Here is a 9,683-nt window from a genome sequence, read left to right as displayed (position 1 = left end):
TGCCAGCATCAGGTATGCAGATGGTGCACAAAATGAAAGTAAATCTCTTAAAAAAGAAAACAGGAAAAAGAAAAGAGAGTAAAAGGCTGGTTAAAAAAAAAAAAAAAGCAAGAGCCAGGTGTGGTAGTACACACCTTTAATCCCAGAGGCAGAGGCAGGAGGATCTCTGTGAGTCTGAGGCCAGCCTAGTCTACAGAGTGACTCCAGGGCTAGCCAAGAGTATATAAGAGAAACCATCTCAGAAAAACAAAAAACAAAAAGCCAAAGTAATTAACTACCCATAACAGCAACAGCAAAAGCTAATATTAGCATGTGTTGGCGCGTGCGCACGTGTGCGCGCGCGCGCACACACACACACACACCAAGAACTGGGGAAATACAGCAAGACCCCAAGGGGATTAGCCTTTAACGGAAGATGTTAAGACATTGGCGTGAAAAGGGGGAAATGGCCTATTTTATTAACACCAGAAAAGTAACAGATCACCCCACGTGCTCACTAGATCCATACTTAAGGTTGCAGGTTTGTGCCAAAGGAGAAAACCAAAGTTAGCTGCCCTGAACAGTTTCCCTGTGTGAAGTGAAGGGTGTCACTGGTGAAGGGAAATTCAAGATCAAATCTAGGACTAGGGAGAAAACTCAATGGAACATTTCCCTGCGGTGTGTACGTGTGTACAAAGCTCTAGGTTCCATCCTTAGCACTGCTTTGAGCCCCACCCCTCAAAAGAGATACACTTCAGAAATTTCCCGTTCAAAACTTTTCATTTACTTGGAAATGTAGTGGGTTGAATGAGAATAGCGCCTTTAGGCACCTTCATTTGAATGCTTGTTCCTTACTGGAACTGAAAAGGATTAGGAAGTGTGGACTGGCTGAAGGAGGTATGTCACTGAGGGTAGGATTGAAGTTTTCAAAAGCTCAGAGCTGGGCGTGGTGGCGCACACCTTTAATCCCAGCACTCAGGAGGCAGAGGCAGGCAGATTTCTGAGTTCTAGGCCAACCTGGTCTACAAAGTGAGTTCCAGGACAGCCAGGGCTATACAGAGAAACCCTGTCTCAAAAAACAAAAAGCAAAACAAAAAAAAAGCTCAGGCCATCTCCCCAGTCAGATCTCTGTGCCTCCTGTTTGAAGATAAGGGTGTGAGCTCTCAGCTACTGCTTCAGCACCATGCCTGCCTGCCTGCCTGATGCCATGTTCTTCACCAGGATCATGGACACTCACTCTCAGAAACTATAAGCAAACTCCAATAAACTCTTTCTTCTATAAGCTGCTCTGGCTATGGAAAGACAGAGATCTAACTCTTTAAAGACTCTAAAAGAAGCCACTATAAAACCCCACAGCCATCTCATGTAGCTCGGTAGGCATGGTGGCTCACACCTTTAGTCCCAGCACTTGAGAGGAAGAGGTAAGTAGTCTGAGTGCAGCCTCATCTATATAGTTAGTTCCAGGCCAGCCAGGGATACACGGAGAAAAAAAAAAAAAAGAGGAAAGATAAGTTAAGTAAGTAAATAAATAAAGTATCTCTCAGCCTAAGCAAGAGGAAGGTTCCTGAAGCCAACAACCAAGCTTTCCTTGGATGACAGCACCCACTAGTGGCCAGCAAAGGCATGGCACTATGTTACTAAATGCTTTCTCCTCCAACGCCTATTATTAAACTTGAGGCAGGGCTTTGCTACTTATTGCTGGCTGGCCTCAAAGTTGTGGCAATCCTCCTGCCTCAACCGTCTTAAGTACTGGAGATATAGGCTGGAGTCACCATTCCTGGCTAATTTTGTGTACACAAAATGTCAAAATCCATTTGATAGAATATTTCTAACCATAACTGATAAATAAAAAGTCATGAAATCAGAGGAAATGACACAAGCCTGAATGCTGTTGTGAAAATTTATCTGGATTAGGTTAATTGAAGTGAAGACTCACCTAAAATGTGGGTGGCACCACTCCCTTGGCTGATGATTCCAAGGAGACAGAGGAGTGAGCCAAGTACCAGCATTCACTGCTCTCAGCTTCCTTGACTGCAGATACAATGTAACCAACTGCCTCATGCTCCTGCCACCCTCCCCCCCCCAAAACAAATCTTTCCTTAAGTGGGCTTCCTGTTGGTTATTTTGTCACAACAGGAAAAGAAACACAAATTTAAATAAAATTAACATAATAAAGATGAACTCTTTTTTTTTTTTCCACATTTTCTTCCCATGCCCCTCTTTTGCTTTTTACTAAAAAATTGTGGGGCTGGTGAGATGGCTCAGTGGGTAAGGGCACCTGACTGCTCTTCCGAAGGTCCGGAGTTCAAATCCCAGCAACCACATGGTGGCTCATAACCATCCGTAACAAGATCTGACGCCCTCTTCTGGAGTGTCTGAAGACTGCTACAGTGTATTTACATATAATTAATAAATAAATCTTAAAAAAATATATTGTAATATAAATGCATACATGATTAAAAAAGTAAAGTAAAATTGTGTGTGGGTGTTTTGCCTGCAAATATATCCACACAGTTCCATAATATAGGCAAGAAGAGGTTGTCAGAGCCTCTGGAATTCAAGTTACAGGTGATTGTGAGCAGCCATGTTGGTGCTGGGAATTGAATGGGTCCTCTGGAAAAGTAACCAATCCTCTTAGCCACTGAACCATCCCATCATAATAACATCTTTCTTCTTTGTCTTCTTATTTATTTATTTATTATTTTGAGAATTTCAAGTGATAGCCTGGAATACCTGCAAATATGTGTCAATCCCCCTGCCCCAACTCCAGAGTGCTGGGATTACAACACTTTAAGCCATCCCAGCTTTAGCGCACAACTGTAATCCCAGCACTTGGTAGGTGAAGGTAGGAAGATCAGGAGCCCAGATCCTTGACTATATAATAAACGAGATATCAGTCTGAGCCACAGGCAATCCTGTCTCAAAAAGGAGGGTCAGGAGACTGAAGAGCTGGCTCAGTGGTTAAGAGCATGTTCTGCTCTTACTGAGGACATGAGTTGGGTTTCCAGCACCCACATAGCAGCTCACAACCACCTGTAACTCTAGTTCCTGTGGTCTAACGACCCCTTCGGGCCTCCATAGTTCTTACATGGTTCATATAAACTCCCACAGGCACACACATAAAAATATGTAAAATAAAAATTCATGTAGCCTCAGGCATCTATTTCCTAGCTTTTCCTCAGCTACCATCTACCTACTCCTAAAATTAAATAAGTATATAGCTGTTTTCCTAAATAAGTACCGTTTTTAAAGCTAGTTGCTCTCCATTTCTAATGCAAAAGTTCATGTTCTCTGCACCAAGACTGTATATTGATAAATCAATAAGTGACACTGGTATTTACAAGTACTGGGAAGAGAATGTCCACGGGAGTTAATAGGGATGGAGCCATGCCCAACCACCCGGGAATAAGTCATAGGGAACAAGATCAAGGATCCTAAATATCTGGTGTTTCAGTAAACAGACAACAGCTAGAATGTGAGGTGCGCCTACAAATTTAGAATGGAACCCTGGGAACAACCGAGAACCATCAGCCCTTGGGAGGGTTTCTCACCCCACCTCCCTGGGCCGGTAGTTTATGGAAAGCGATTGGGAGTGGGACATAACCTGGCAGGACAGGGTTTGCCTAGCCTATGTGAGGGCCTTAGGTTCAATCCAACAGTGGGAGATGGGTAGGGATATACAATAGGCAACACTTCTGAGTCTGCCGGTATTTACTATGTATCTCGGGAGACAAGGCCCAGTTGCTTTTAGAGTTCTGGAAAAACACAAAGATAGTCAAATACAGCTGCTGGCCTGATGCTAGCTAAGGTTGGTAGGTATGCAAAAAATGATACAGATAAATGCGCTATTTATAAGAAGTGTTCCAGGAAGACAGAGTAAGGAGCAAGAAGAGAGAGAGGACAAGAAGAAAAGACCTAGTCTAAAACATTTTATCGGAAATTAGGGATGTGGCTCATATACTTAGCATGCATGAGGCCTTCAGTTTGATCCCCTAACACCTCAAAAAAGGGAGAGATATGTCAGTCAGTATGTGCTTGCTGTGTAAGCATGAGGTCCTGAGTTTGGATCTCTACCATCGTGTAAAGTATGCACCTGTAAGCCCAGCTCTGGGGAGGTGGAGACAGGAGGGTCTCCGGAGCTTGTGAGCCAGTCAGTCTAGCTGAACTGGTGAGCTCCAGGTTCAGTGAGAGATCCTGTCTCGAAAACTTAGGTGGAGGATTGGAGAGATGGCTCAGAGGTTAAGAGCACCGACTGTTCGTCCAGAGATCCCGAGTTCAATTCCCAGCAACAGCCTGGTGCCTCACAACCATCTGTAATGGGATCTGGTGTGTCTGAAGACAGCTACAGTGTGCTCATAAACAAAGTAAATCTAAAAAAAAAAAAAAAAAGAGAATTATACAGCAATGCCCCAAAAAAAAAAAAAAAAAAAAAGTGGACCCACTCAGGGAACATTCTAGGGGATGGTGAATAAAATGTCAAGAGCCAGAGGATGGGAGGCATGTTGAGAAAGGCTGACTTCCAGACATGAGACTGTACCCAGGAACTCACTGCAGCTATTATTGCCAGTACAAGATCAAGCCAGCAAGATCAGTCAATGTTCCAACAGGCTTAGTAGATTATTAACAAGGGGGGAAAAAAGAAGAACATGAAATAGGGAAAGGAATGTACTAGAGGCGCCTGCGGGAGATGCACTGTTTACATCCATGAAATTGTCAAATAATAATAGTAAATATATATATATTTCAAGACAGGATCTCCTATGTAGCCCTGGCTGTCCTGAAACTCCCTCTAGAGACCAGGCTGGCCTTGAACTTACAGAGATCCTTCTCTGCCTCCTGAGTGCTGGGATTAAAGGTGTTCACAGCCATTATGCCTGTTTAAAGATAATCTATTAAAAATTCAAATAATGAAAAAAAATTCAAATAATGGGCAAGCAAGATGGCTTAGTGGTAAAGGTTCTTGCTGCCTAGCCTGACCACCTTTGTTTAGTTATCTGGACCCGGAACTGATTCCTCTAAGTTGTCCCTAGCCTCCATGTGTGTACACACACACACACACACACACACACACACACATAGAAAAACTAAAAAGTAAACCAATAAATAAATGAAATCATAATAAAATAAGGTGGAGATCAATACAGGAAGACTTGGGATACAATCTGAAAACACTACATAAAGCATTTTACTCCATATTTAGCAAAAACGCTAATGCTAAGGGGCCCGAAGAGATGGCTCAGTGGTTAAGAACATTGGTGTCAATCTTCCAGAGGATAATGGTTTGATTCCCAGCACTCACATGGAGGCTCACAACCATCTGTAACTCCAGTTCTAGGGGACTGTATGACACACTCTTCTGGTCTCCCCAGGTACCAAGTACATACATGGCGCCCGGATATACATGCGTGCAAAACACCCATACATGTGAAATTAATCTGTTTTTTTTTTTTAAAGAATACTAATAGAAGTCAATTAATAAAGAATAAATCGTGCTAATAAACAACAATGGATGTCAATACCCCAAGTCCAGCCCCCAAAATCTGAGCAAGAGATAAAAAAAATCCTTGTGAGTGGGGGCGATGTGTGAGCCATGGTGGGCAGGAATGAGGGCCTACTGAACCTGACCGTGGCTGCGCTTTCAGAGAATTGTCTGGCACAAAAGCACAAAGTAGTCTATTTACTGAAGCCAATGTTCATCCAGTGTGAGGAGCAAGGCCAAAGGAAGCACCATAATGGCCAGATCTAGAAGATTCTTGCCACCACCACCCCCCTGCAACCCTCTCCCTCAACACACAGACAAATCTGGGGACTTGGGAGATGCAGGAGGATGCCACAGGCCATACCTGATAACAGCCAGGTCATCCCAAGGCTGGGGATGTAGGTCACTGTGGACGTGCCCAAGTACAAGGTCCTGGCTTCCTTCCCCAGGGAAGAGGGAGAAGGTGAAGTCCCCAGCATCCCACAGACACTGGGCCAGGGTTGGGGAATGGTTCGGACCTGTCCTACTTCCTTTAACCTCGGCCACAGGAGGATCAGCTTCTGCTTTGACCTGTTCCTCACATCTCACCTCTGTCACCAAGCCAGCAGCGTGGAAAACTGGGCTGCCCTGAGACGTACCATCCCTGCCCTAAAATGCCTCGATGGTCGGCTTCCACCAAAAACAGAGAGTGTGTCAGGGGGAGGTAGAAACAGTCAAGACGGGAAATTGGGTCTCTCTCTCTCTCTCTCTCTCTCTCTCTCTCTCTCTCTCCCCCCTGTGTGGGACAGAGGTCCCTGAGGTGAGCAAGACAGTGGGACAGAGCCAGGCACAGTGACTTTAAACCTAGGAAGCAGAGACAGGCAGATCTCTGAGTCTGAGGCCAGCCCTGTCTACATAGTGTGTTCCAGGACCGTTGGAGCCACACGGTAAGAACCTGCCTTCAAACAAAACCAGTAACAACAACAAGAAGACAGTTGAAGAGAAGAAAGCACAGAAGAGCTCAGACCCACCCTTCAGTCCAGGAGCACAGATTCTGCCAGATTCATTTGATTTTTTTTTTATGTGTTATGAATATTTTGCCTGCATGTCTGCATGTGTACCACATGTGTGTCTGGTACAGGAAGGAGCATCCCCAGTATTGGAGTTATAAACAGTTATCAACTACCACATGGGTGCTGAGAATTGAATCCCCATCTTCTGCAAGACCAGCCTCCGGCTCTCAACTGCCGAGTTCTTTCCTTAGCCACCTGCTACCTTTTAAGATGGTGGCTCAAAGGGAGACAGGGGAGAACAGCTCTGCCTAAACAGCTCTTGGTGTTCCCGGCCCCCTGCTGCGGACTGATGAATCACGTGACCCGCCTCCCCTTCCAGGTCTCAGTCTTGAGGGCTTGTGAAGAGATTTGGGGTCTCCTATAGGATCTTCTACTCTTCGAACCCAGGGTATAGTATCCACCTCTGCCAGGAGTGAGACAGGGACGCCTTGCCCTAGGAGTGTGACACAGCCCGCAGCCAAGGCTCTACTTCAGATTCCTTTCTGGACAAAAAAGGATCTTAAACTTCCCCTCCCTAGAATCAGTCCTACGACTACGTTTAATCACCTCAGAAATCAGCCTCTTCTCTGGGTCAAGCTGACCAGCCCCCAACTCTGGTCAGTGCAATCAAGCTCCAAAACCCCTTCCCTCCCTCCCTCCCTCCCCCTCCCTCCTTCTCTCTGTCTTCAGAGGGCACAGAGAAGCCTCAGCAAGGCTGGTGGGCTGACCACCAGCCCTGGCCGGTTTTAAGCAGTTACAGGTTAGGCAAAATAGACCTTCCCCTTCCTACCTTTCGGAAAGATGATCAACCCCTTCATCTCTCCATCTCCAATCAGCATCCAACACACACACACACACACACACACACACACACACACACACACACCACATCACCAAGGGGAAAGAAGGCTATCTAGTAGGATCAAGGCTACAGAGTTTGACTCAAGCCAAAGACCATGGCCACCTAGGGTACCCTCATTCGATGTAGGGACAGCTCAATCAGGGACACCACAGAGCATCCTTCTTCCTCCCAGACTGTGTCCCCTCAGCAGCTGACCTGGAAAGCTGGGTGGACACTTGGTCAGCCTTCCCCCATCCTCTTATCCACCACTTCCTCCTTTCGGGACAAGACAGTCCTATTGTCTCAGCCCTCTGGCCCTCTGAGCAGTGGGCTGGTCTACGAACCCGGTAAAAACGGACCTGGGGAGATGCTAAGGCACGGAAGGACCCACAGCCCATTTACTGTCTTCCCTTTCACTGGTCCAAAATACCCCAGCACGCTGGGGTCTGCTCTCCGCTTGGAATGTGCCCCACCCCCATCGCCAACAGCACTCCCTCCCAGCCACAGAACAGACCTTGTTGGGGGGGGATGGGGTTCTCCAGGAGCACAAAGCCACGCTTCTATATATTCTCGTGTCTGTACTTCAGGATCAAGATCGTGAAATCTTAAGTGATTTAGAACTTTGTAAGTGTAAACGTGTGGGCGCGAAGTAGAAACGGAAAGCGCTCTGGAAAAACCAGGGGTGAATACGGGGTGGGACCCAGAACATAGGCCTCCACACGGAGAAGCGCCGTAGGCCTCTGAAATTCCAAACTTCCCGCGGAGAGACCCTGAGCCCTCACCTCCCTATTCCAACTGAACTGAGTCTACGCTCTCACGCCCCTCAAAGTCCGAACCGAAAGAGCAAAGGACCAGGACCTCTCTGTTCCTAATCCTTCTGGTCACGGAAACCTGCCCTCCCCACGCACTGCCGCGAAATAAGGAAAGGAAGCCAACCTACAGTCACAGTCGACCGTGGCCTCCCACTGCGAGAGCGGATAGAGGAACAGCTCTCGGACACTTAGATCCCTTGCGGAACACCTCCGGCCGCAGAACCTGGCTTCCCCGAGCCATTAAGTCCCCATCTGGCTCGGGTTTGGAAACTTTCTGCGAACTTGCAGAGTGGGTGCATCGTCACCCACCCCTTAGGTTTCCACCGGGGGCCTCGGCCTCTCCCTTTCCCAGCCAGCTGGACCCAGCCCTTCCTGCCGGCCGATGGCTAGGGCGGAGCGCCGAGGCAGCAGCCCTTACCTGGGAGGCGCAGCCAGCCCGCTCCGGCGCCGCGCTCAGAGCCAACTTCGGCCCCAGGCAGGGCGCCGGCGGGCGTAGGAGGGACTCAAAGCAGGGCGCGGAGCCAGAGCCCTTTCAGGCGGGGGTTGACCAGGCCTGAGCAGAGGTGCGGGGGCCTGCCTCCTAGGGACCCCCGACTGAGCTGAGCGCGTTAAGTGGCTCGCTCTCCCGCCCGACTCCCCAAGCACAGCGCTCCCCTCTCTCGGCCAGGGTGGGCCGGGCCGCATCACCGTGACATCACCTCCATTCCGGGAGCTCCTCCGGGGCCAGCAGCGCTCCAGGTACGAGCAAACCTAATCCCCAGAAACAAAGCGCGCCCTGCCCTGCCCCCTCCGACTCACCTCCAGGCTCGGCCGACGCGCACTTTCGGGTTGGGAAGGGCGATCCGAGTTTCTGGCCAAACTGACTAGTGGGTTGTTGCTGTTTACTGCCACGCCCCCGCACGCGGGCGCGCGCGCACTTGCGCGTACTCACTTTCTGGACTCGCCTTTCTCTTCCGAAAGAGGTTCGGGGTGCAGCTCAGGACACCCCTAGGCTACATCTCCCAGCGATCGCACGCATCTACAGACGCACGGTGGCCACCTTGGCGCGTCTCCCCGTGACAGACACCCAACCTTTGTCACTTTCGTCCTGGCTTTCCCGTGAGACATACGCCTGGCACAGTTCGCTGCTCCCGACTGGAGCGAGGAACACACTAGGACACGAAGTCCATCTTTGTCACGGCTTCCGCGCCCCCTCCCCTCGCGAGCTTGCACACGTGGACACAGCACACACGGAGCGTCCTCTTTCGTGCGTGATCCTTCCCGGAGAGCCCAGTCTCCAAGATCACGAGGGAATGTCACGGCGCACGCCCCTAACTCTGTGGACTGAGTCCAGAACCCCTGCGGACTGTTGGCCGGAGTCTTTGTCGGCCTGACTACCCCACGCTCGAGTTTCTTACATCGCTGTTTCCCCTCCCCGCGTCCCGGTTCCCTGTGGTGACCTGTCCTAATTAGCCTTCTCAGTTTTGTTCCCCGAGGAAGTGTTTAACAGGATCCCTGTGGTCTGTGCTCTCCTGGCCACGTTGTTGCTGACTCTGAGTCCA

The 9,683-nt window shown here is 48.8% G+C and overlaps 1 protein-coding gene across 6 annotated transcripts in view; it reads right to left on the bottom strand.

Annotated features, from left to right (window-relative positions):
• Window positions 1–9,670, bottom strand: part of Gprc5c (G protein-coupled receptor class C group 5 member C) — a 21,528-nt gene extending 11,858 nt beyond the window's left edge. The window contains exon 1 of one of the 6 annotated variants that reach the window (XM_029546400.1): window positions 8,941–9,670. The gene's annotated coding sequence lies outside the window, so the exon portion shown is untranslated. The other 5 variants (XM_021212662.2, XM_029546397.1, XM_021212660.2 and 2 more) reach the window with 5 other exon arrangements.
• Window positions 9,671–9,683: the final 13 nt, after the last annotated feature.

The sequence above is a fragment of the Mus pahari genome, chromosome 14 (assembly GCF_900095145.1).
Source record: "Mus pahari chromosome 14, PAHARI_EIJ_v1.1, whole genome shotgun sequence".
Taxonomy (NCBI): Eukaryota; Metazoa; Chordata; class Mammalia; order Rodentia; family Muridae; genus Mus; species Mus pahari.
The sequence above is the reverse complement of the archived record's forward strand: the minus strand, read 5'-3'. Positions and strand labels throughout refer to the sequence as shown.